The sequence below is a fragment of the Danio rerio genome, chromosome 17 (genome assembly GCF_049306965.1).
Source record: "Danio rerio strain Tuebingen ecotype United States chromosome 17, GRCz12tu, whole genome shotgun sequence".
Lineage (NCBI taxonomy): Eukaryota > Metazoa > Chordata > Actinopteri > Cypriniformes > Danionidae > Danio > Danio rerio.
Genome location: NC_133192.1, coordinates 742501 through 752715, shown reverse-complemented (window position 1 = coordinate 752715; position 10215 = coordinate 742501). Strand labels below are relative to the sequence as shown.

Genomic DNA, 10215 nt, shown 5'->3' with positions numbered 1-10215 from the left:
CGAGCAGTGCATCAGGTGTGAGACCCCCTCAAGACTGGAGTGATGATTCTGAAAATATTTTATATCAGACAAATAAATTGGAGTCTATTATATATTCAGACAGAAGCCAGTGGGTCTGAATGTTCATATTAGCCATTATTTGCTGCATTCTCTAATCTGAGTCTGCTCTCCGCTGAGAGGGTTTGTGTCTGTTCGTCTGGCGTTTATCTCACCCGGTTTCCTGTGACTCATTCTGGGAGTCATTTGAGGACTGAATCGTGGGATCAGACCACACACACACACACACACACACACTTACACTTGTACAGCTATCATTATGGTCTCCTCACTGCTGTAATGCTGTTTGTACCGTATAGACCAGGGGTGCCTAAACTCAGTCCTGGAGGGCCGGTGTCTTGCAAAGTTTAGGTCCAACCCCAATCAGACACACCTGGGCTGGTCAATCAAGCTCTTACTAGGCTTTCTAGAAACATCCGTGTAGGTGTTGAGGGAAGTTGGCCCGGCCCTCCAGGACCAAGTGTGTACACCCCTGTAAAGACTGTATAATCTTTACATCTTCACTATGCTTCATTCTGCCTGATTTATTAGTCATTTTCCTCATGGTGTTTACAAAATTGTCCCCACATAGTCTAAATTTACTGGTATTGCTATTCTTGTGGGGACATAATACAAGGTACACACACACAAACTCACACTGTGCTCCTGATACTGTGAATGAACAAACATCAGGGTAAAGTACAATACTGCGTTCAGTAACTCAGTTTCTTCCTCACTCTTCTTCATCTTCTGCTTCAGGATGAAAATGGAAAGATTTCTTAACTGGTTTAAAGCAGACCTGTTATGCTCATTTTTACAAGAAGTCTATGTCCCTCCTGTCGCTGTTCATCTAAAACTCCACATCTATAATCCTCTTAGTCTATGCTGACATCATCTTCAGCAGCTCAAACACTGTAATGGCTAATGGACAGACGGCTGCTTCTCACTCAGGCCTGCTGGACATGCTAATGAGATGGGCACTAGTGGGCGGGGCTTTCCCCCTCTGATGACACATACAAAGGGAGAATGCCAATCAAAGTGTTTCTGCATCAAGTCTGATTAGAACAAACACAATTCATTCAGTGCTGGATTAAACCCTGCAGAACAGTGAGTTTTGCATAACAGGTCAGCTTTAAATTCTTAGTTGTGAATCTTTTTTTAGTTGTTGCTAATTTTAGAATTCAGTTTATTGGATTTTTAAAGATTTAATCAGTTTTCATCTAATATTTCTCTTTTATTTTAGACTTTATTGCAGTTGTTATGTTGGATTAGTGGGCGACGTCGTGGCGCAGTGGGTAGCACAATCGCCTCACAGCAAGAAGGTCGCTGGTTTGAGTCGCGGCTGGGTCAGTTAGTGTTTCTGTGTGGAGTTTGCATGTTCTCCCCGTGTTGGCGTGGGTTTCCTCCAGGTGCTCCGGTTACCCCCACAGTCCAAACACATGCGATATAGGGGAACTGATCCACTAAACTGTATAAGTGCGTATGGATGTTTCCCAGTGATGGGTTGCAGCTGAAAGGGCATCCATTATGTAAAACATATGCTGGATAAATTGCCGGTTCATTCCGCTGTGGCGACCTCTGATGAATATAAGCCGAGAAGAAAATGAATGAATGTTGGATTAGATTAGCATTCGCAGTGAAGTTATACACTAGGTAAGTGAAGGTAAGTTCCCAGCTCTTGAGCTCTTGTGTGTGTGAGATGCAGATATTTCATGTGTGTGTTGTTGTGATTTCAGAACACAAAAGCTAAGACACACACTCTGATTTCTGCATGTGCAGCTGCTGGAGCACCAGGTGAACCTCAGGTATGTGTGTTTTATTATATTTTAGTTTCTGTTTATTAGTATTTTTTATTACTTTGAACATGAAATCATATTCTATATCGGGATTCTCAGCCGGTGGGCCTCAGCGATCCTGCAGGTGGGCCGTGAGATAGCTTAAAATTAACTTTCAATAGGAGACTAAACTTTTTGGATTTCATTATTAAAATGCTAGTTTAAAATGATGGAAGTACTGCACTTTCTCCTGTTCTCTGATTGATCACTCAAACACAGCCTCATTATCACGTCGGCTGAACTGCAGTTAAAGTCTGAATATTAAAAATGAAGCACCCGAAATGGCATGAAACTCTGGAGGAAACACTGGATAGCCTGAAGATGTGACTTTAAATTTTTCATACTGAAACGTTCCTTCTGAAAGCGCATCCTTGATCTTATCCATATTTCTTTGCACGTTAGACACACGCAGGGCCGGAGCAAGCTGAACTGGCGCTCGCAAACGGCAATCACGCTGTTTTATTCATATGGAAGGCCGAGGACCGTGAGGGAGGGGGTAAGTGTAGCGGATGAATGTGAGGACCAGGGGTTGGCTCGCTATTCTGCTGTCCAAGGCAGCCACCAAGGTCGTCTTTATGGACGCGCCGGCCCTGAACACACGTCGGCCACAACAGGAAATAAAAAAACTGCAACTGCATTATTTGCGTTATTTTTTATTTACAAGTTAAATATTTCAAATTAATCACGTGCATTAACGCGCTAATTTTGACAGCCCTAATATATATATATATATATATATATATATATATATATATATATATATATATATATATATATATATAAATATATATATATATATATATATATAAATATATATATATATATATATATAAAAAAAAATATATATATATATATATATATATATATATATATATATATATATATATATATATATATATAAATATATATATATATATATTTTTTTTTTTAAGGTTTAAATGAGAATTTCATACAAACAAACAAAAATAAATAAACGTCAGACAGGAGGGCCTTCAAACACTGATCAAAGAAAGAAGTTGGCCCCGAAGTGAAAAGATTGAGAACCCCTGTTCTATATTATATTAAAATACAGCAATGTTAACTCGATCTTCAGAGAGAAACAGAGAGAGAGAGAGAGAGAGAGAGTGAGAGAGAGAGAGTGAGAGAAACAGAGAGAGAGAGAGAGAGGTGTGTGAGTGTGTGTTTGCCTGACAATCTCTGTTGGCTGATTCTTCTGTTTCCACTGACCATATAAGGCAGAGCAGGAAGTGTGTGATGGATACTGAGGGATGATGGGAGGGAGAGAGAGAGAGATGATGATGGGAAAGAGAGAGATACCATACTATTTTATCCGTTGTTTATGTAATGTGCAATGCTTTGGCAAGACTTGACAAGTCATGCCCATAAATCTTATTTGTACTGAATTGAAGTGTGTGTGTGTGTGTGTGTGTGTGTGTGTGTGTGTGTGTGTGTGTGTGTGTGTGTGTGTGTGTGTGTGTGTGTGTGTCCATCATCAGCCAAACTCTGTCAAACATTGTCAGATCAAACAGGTTTACGGTCAGCCAGCAGGAGGAGCATTACTGGACACTGTTGATCAATGTTGTTCAGTTTCCACAGTGACAGATGTGTGTTACTGTTGCACAATAGAGTCTGCTTATCACACACACACACACACACATCGATCCACACGTCACTGGAGAATAATTCATCAAAAACACTTAAACAAAGAATATCAAACATGAATGCAAGAGTTGAGAAACAGCAGCTCTAGAAATCATCAGTGTGAGTGTTCAGATACGGCCTCTGCTGAAAACATTCAGACAAGCAGCTCCAGCAAACACTGATGCAGGAGTTCAGAAACACCGGCTCTAGAAATCACTGATTTGAGAGTTCAGCATCCTCAGAGAACATTAGAGCCCCTATTATACATTATAAAAGGTCATATTTTGGTTTTAAAGTGTTACGAAACACCAGAACACATGTGTTGAGCTGTTGACAGTGGTATATGTGTCCATCGCTGCTTTAAACACTATGAGGACACATATATCCCACTAAAAAGTGTAAATTGGTTGTTTTTGCGTTATTTCCAGCAAATTTGTACTTCCGGTTTGAAACAAATTTTTGAAGCTGCGTCACGGCCATGAGATCTTAGCGTGTATTCCTGCATGTAGACTGGACGTCTGTACCTGGGAGAACCGTATTACGTCTCTGACTGTGCTGCATTCATTCATGAGTGATGCTTGGTTCAAACCAATCAGCACGCTCCATTATGTATGCGCTGCAACTTCATTAATATGCATGCTAGCTTTCTTAGACTGTACCTGAAACTGTGTTCAGACGGCAGAGAGACGACATGTTGTGTTGCCAAAAGTTGTGGGAGAAGAATAATTGTTCAGAGATACGGGTCGCCGGTGTTGCTTTCATAATGTGAAGGTTTTGTTTCATTTGAGAGCGCTGCTGGACTCACGTGTGGATCCTTGTAGGCAGAAATGCGTTTGCTTGGAAGATTTTTTCATCAATGGTGAGACCCGGATTTGCTGCTCATCTCCTCTTAATAAAGACACAGCTCCAGTATGAGCTGATTATTCCTGTCTACAGATTCAGTAAGTGTGTGTGATCAGCGCTCTTTCTTTGTTCGATCAGATGGTAAAGTTATAGTTGTTATAGTATGGTCAGCTGTACTCTTTCAGTGTTTAAAGACAGACATTAGTCAAAATGATTTCTAAGTCACTCAGTTTACAGTAGGTTAATGTCACTACAATATTGAAAGATCCGCTGTAAATGCTGCTCTCTGAGTGTAAACACGTGAACACTGTCAGCAAATTATTGCCGACCGTCGTTTTGAATTTTTGCCGCATTTTGTGACAGGATTGTCTACACACACACACGGCTTTCTGACCTACCGAGTGCATCTGAGTTACAGAGAAATGCAGAGGTTGTTTTCTCTTATACGACGTGCGGTATCAAACATTTCACACTGCGTGTGTGTGTGTTTTTCTTCGGTCAACATCGCGTGCCCAAATGGCAACTCCCATTTTCATTCAAACCCTGCCCATTTTCCCTCCCCCGACACTCCCACCCAAACAGAGCTGGACACGCCCACTTTCCTGACTTTTTCCAAACTAGAGGTGTGAAAACATCCTGCTGAAACGGGGGGTTTCATGACCCTTTAAGGGTTTTCAGCAACAGGCTGATCTGGGGCCGTACTCACACTAGGTACAGTTGCCTCGAACCGGGCCAAAGTACGCTTGTCCCCCCTCCCGTCTCCCCCGATGGCCCGCGCTCACACCATATCGGGCCTCGGCACGCTTACGTCATCGCTGCTGCGCTGTTCAGTGAAGCGCTCTCTATGGCAAGCCTTTTTAGCATTTAAATCTTTGTTCTGACTCCATAAATATATTTAGAGATATCTCTAATTATATTTTGACTAGTCATAATTATAATTCCACTACTCAGAATGACAATTAGAGATATCTGCAATTACAATTGTATTAGTACGTAATCAGATTGGAGATATCTGCAAATATATTATGACTAGTCATATTCCTCCATTGACTTCCATTAAAAAATATTTGCAGATATCTCCAAATGAATTTTGACAAGTCACAATTGTAATTAGAGATATCTCTGAGTTTTTACTAGTCATAATACATTTGGAGATGTCTTTAATTCGTCATATTTAGAGATATTTACAAATATATTTGAAGATATCTCTAATTAATTTACTAATAGTCGAATTACAGTTGTAGATATCTTGAATTGGATTTTTGACTAGTCAAAATTCATTTGGAGATATCTCTAATTACAATTGTGACGAGTCAAAACTCAGTTAGAGATATCTGCAAATATTTTTCAATGGAAGTCAATGGAGGAATATGACTAGTCAGTCATAATATATTTGCAGATATCTCCAATCTGACTAGTCGAATTTTAATTATGACTAGTCAAAATATAATTAGAGATATCTCTAAATATATTTATGGATAGTCAGAACAAGGTTTAAATGCTAAAACGGCTTGCCATACGCTCTCACCCAGTAGCACAGTGGAGATTTCTCTAGTTATATCGTGTCAGTGGTTTGTTATGCAGTGACATGCAGTCAAATATTTCGCCAAACAGTCCTTAGGGATGCGGGGACACGCAGTCAGATATTTCACTGAACAGATCCGCCACTTTTGGCGCTCATAAACAATCATAAAGCCCTCGTGCTGCAGGAATGAGGAGGTCTGCTGAAGGTGCAGCTGTCATGCTGTGAGGAGTTCTCGTCTTTAATAAACTACGGCAGTTTGCGTTCACTGAACAGTAAGAATGATTAATAAATCCATATGAAACAGCCCCTTAAAAGTCACGTCTCGCTTTCAGTTTCGGGCTTTGGCGCGTTTTGCACTCACACACAAGCGTACCGCGCCAAAGCCCATGAACCGCGCTCAGGCACACCTCTTCCAACAGGGCCAGGGCCGGCCAAGTGAACCGTGCCTGAGCCCGATTCAGCGCACTTACACTTCTCAAACGATCCGGGAAACAGGCCTGGGCACGGTACGGATGGCATAGTGTGAGTAGGCCCTAAACTTGAACTCTGAGTTGATTTACGGAGAGATTAAAAACTGAGTGTTCAGATTCAGAATAGCTGATCTGAGTTGGGTCAATCAACTTTGAGTAGAGCAACGCAGAGTTAAGCGCACACACCGTGACTATATAAAGGCATTATCAATGGAGTGTACATATTACAAGTGACCATGGCAACATCTGAAAAAAGAGATCAGCATTTCTGACTCCAGCTGAACTTGATGTGCTCATGCAGAGTTATAGATGAGCAAATATTTAATAAAGCAACACCACTGCATCAGTGACACAGAGACAGTTTGCGTGGGGAAACAGCTCAAGGTAAAGCGTAATTTTACATTTAAAGCATTTAAATATTTAAGTATAATAAAATAAGTAGTGTAATGTGTGACGTTTATAAAACCTTTACACAAGTTCCCACTTTTATACACGTTGATCAGTTTTAATAGATTTAGATTTGTGTGTCTGCCTCTATTATTGATCAAGTGATAGAGGCTGATATGACATGTAGAATGTGAGCAGAACTCAACAATAGTTTTTATAATAATCCCATTAATCTAGTAACAGTACATGTCCCTGTTGAAGCTCAGTGAGTTTGAGCTAATTAATTATTAAAAAAACAATTCTCGTACGTCACTTTGTTCTCTGTGTGACTGAAATGTAGGCAATAGCTGTTTCCATCCAAATATATCAATAACAGTTATGTTCAAAACTGGAATAACGCATAAAAGACGTGTGAATAAAGCAGCGTTTCCATCCAACCAGTCAAAGAGAACAAAATCGTCACTTACTGATCAAACGGGCGCCAAATATCAACAGTAAAAACTGAATTTACTGCGGTAGAAGAAGCTGCGTCAATCTTTTCTTTATTTAATAAATCTACTTGCGCCTCAGAAGACAATTCAATTCAGTTCAGCTTTATTTGTATAGCTCTTTTACAGTGTAGATTGTGTCAAAGCAGCTTCACATAAATGGTCATAGTAACTGGAACAGTGTAGTTCAGTTTTTAGTGTTTAAGTTCAGTTCAGTTTAGCTCAGTTCAGTGTGATTTAATAATCACTACTGAGAGTTCAAACACTGAAGAGCAAATTCATCGATGCGCAGCTCTACCGATCCTGAACCATGCAAGCTAGAGGCGACAGCGGAGAGAGAAAAAAAACTTGACCAATAAGAGAGTGAAGAAAAAAACCTTGAGAGAACCAGACTCAGTTGGGCACGACCATTTTAATTTCTCCGCTGGCCAAAAGTCTTGTGCAGAGCTTCAGTCGCCGTGGTTTAGGCTGGAAGATGGCCTCAGTGAAGACTCGTCTGTCCCTGGAGCATCGCTGGAATCAGCCTCATGTTCTCCACTCCTCCATAACCACCACAGCAGCTGCTCAGGATACGGCCTGGTCCCGGATATGGAGACCTTGGGATCATCACGTCGCTGGTCTTGGATCCAATCAGTGACTCCGCATAATCTCGCACAATGCTGACACACAATAAACGCGTGAGGGCGTTTGAAACCATGAGACGCGGAGAACAGACGCTTAACTCGCTCCAGGCGCTCTGGATGTCATTAACAACATATGTTAATACTGAAACTGTTCAGGCGTTTAGAATGAATGACTGAATCAACATGTCAGACGCCTACAGTGTGCTCAGCCTGCTGGTTTGTAAATTCACACATTTTCATCATCACATGATCTCTTATAACAAACCTTTATTAAAGGGCCATGACACCCCCACTTACAGTTAAAGTCTACGTCAGAATTTTTTCAAAAGATGCATGATTAATGGGGGCGGAGCTCCGCGAGCATAGGGCAGGAGTGGGCGTGGTCAGCAGGGGAGAAGGGGAGCGAACAACTGTTGTTGTCAGTTAGCTCACAAAATGAGACAAACCGTGAGGAGATGCATGAGTTTATAGTTTACAAAGTTAAAATGCAAAGAAATAAACAGTAATTTAATGCACTGCTACATTTGTTATTCGTAATTTCATATACAGACAGCCACAATTTATATCATTATAAAGATAATCGTGTTCATATAAACACTATAAATGTGGATTCTCCCTCAATCCCCGTGTCTGAATCAGAGATCTGAATGCAGACTCAGTGCAGCAGGTCTCCTGACCCGCCTATTTTAACCATTAGCCCTGCTGGTAATCTGAAGGATTTAGGCAAACACAGCAGCACAGTGATGTGTCTGAATGTGAATGAACTCCTGATACAAGACAATGTCCGCCATTCTCCAATTCTCGTGCTGCCCTCCCGACAAAAATGCTTGCAGCACACACACAGCTTTGCTGTATGATCGGCCCTGACAGGATCGCGGGGGAAAACATGTAACAAACCCCGTGGATCATGGAAACAAACACATACGAGCCTTCATGAACGGCTACTGCGTGCCCGTGGGTCCGTGTCTCACAGCTTGAGCTTGGCACTGGTCTGGCAGGTCTGCGTCTGCCGTGCCTTCGGAAAGCACGTGCTGTCATGCTCTCATGAATAATTAAGCAGCCGGCTCTTCTCATAGGATAAGGAAACTCCGCTTTGAATAATAATGAGAAACCGATGCGTCATCATTGCACTTGCAGTACTGCGCTACGTCGCCGATTTTGATCCGCCCCAAAAATCATTTTAAACCCGGAAGCTGAAATTAGCTGACAAAAGCTCAACATTATCCAGTTTTCCCCACAATTAAAGCTGACAGCTGCTAACATTGTCCTAACTGATGCTCAACACACACACATCTGTTAATATAAAAAAAAAAGTTCTCCAGGGTGTCCTGAATCTTTAATGCACATACTGGAATTTGTTCAGTAAAAGTGCTTCCATCATAGTTCATGCGCATATCTTCTTATCGAGTAAAAGTTTATTCTACTTAGTTTTGGGCGTGTTTTTATGCAAATTTTCAAAAGTTATGTGCATCATGACGTTTCCATCAATCGCTTTTTATGCGCATCTCCAAAATGCACATAACAATAGGTGGGTGGAAACGTAAGGCGAGAAATACAGATTCGTCTTTAAAAAAAGGAGAGGAGACCGACAGAAACTGCGAGTTTAGAGAATAACCCTGCTCCTGACCAGGTTAACTTCACAGTAATTGACCACGGTAACTGCTCTGAGGTAAAGTGACCTCTCTTTCAGAAACAGGCTTGACTTACCCTGCTTCTCCAGCTTAATAACCTTGCCATTTTGAAACGGTAAACACAGAGGTTCTCTCATTTCTGGGTGAACATACTCTGAGTTTTCACTTAACCTCCTTTCTGAAACGGGCCCTGGTGAATAAGTGTTGTGTTTGGAAGAGGAAAGCAAGCAGCTTCCTATTAGATTTGTGTGTGTTTTAAGATGAGAGATGTGTGCAGAGTTTGATTAAGCTTCTGCTTGTGTAGTTCTGCATCTGGAGTGAGAGGTGTCAGAACTCGTGTGATATGAAGAGATGATGTGTGTGAGCAGCTGGAATGAACTGTATTGTCTAGTTGTGCATAATCAGAGTGACGGCATGAACGCGTCTTCAGATGTGTTGATCAGCAGAAACTCTGAGAATCAATGATGAGGAGAAATGGAGATCTGCTTACTGTGAGCTGTGAAGATGCGCAGCTCCGTCTCTCATCTGAATCCACACACACACACACACACACTCGCACTGACCGTGACTCACACTGATCCACAGACTCACTGGAGAAACTCTTTCATAATCACAGCAGAGAGATGTGGGAATGCAGGAATCCTGAGAGCCGATTAGAGCGGAAACACACCACAGCTGACCAACAATCACACACTCTGTTCTCTCTCTCTCTCTCTCTCTCTCTCTGTGAGTGTGT

At 41.4% G+C, this 10215-nt stretch overlaps 1 protein-coding gene across 1 annotated transcript in view; it reads right to left on the bottom strand.

The window, feature by feature from the left end:
- Nucleotides 1-10032, bottom strand: part of LOC141378485 (KATNB1-like protein 1) — a 43379-nt gene extending 33347 nt beyond the window's left edge. Inside the window, exon 1 of the mRNA XM_073927988.1 lies at nt 9970-10032. The gene's annotated coding sequence lies outside the window, so the exon portion shown is untranslated. The remainder of the gene's footprint in view (nt 1-9969) is intronic.
- Nucleotides 10033-10215: the final 183 nt, after the last annotated feature.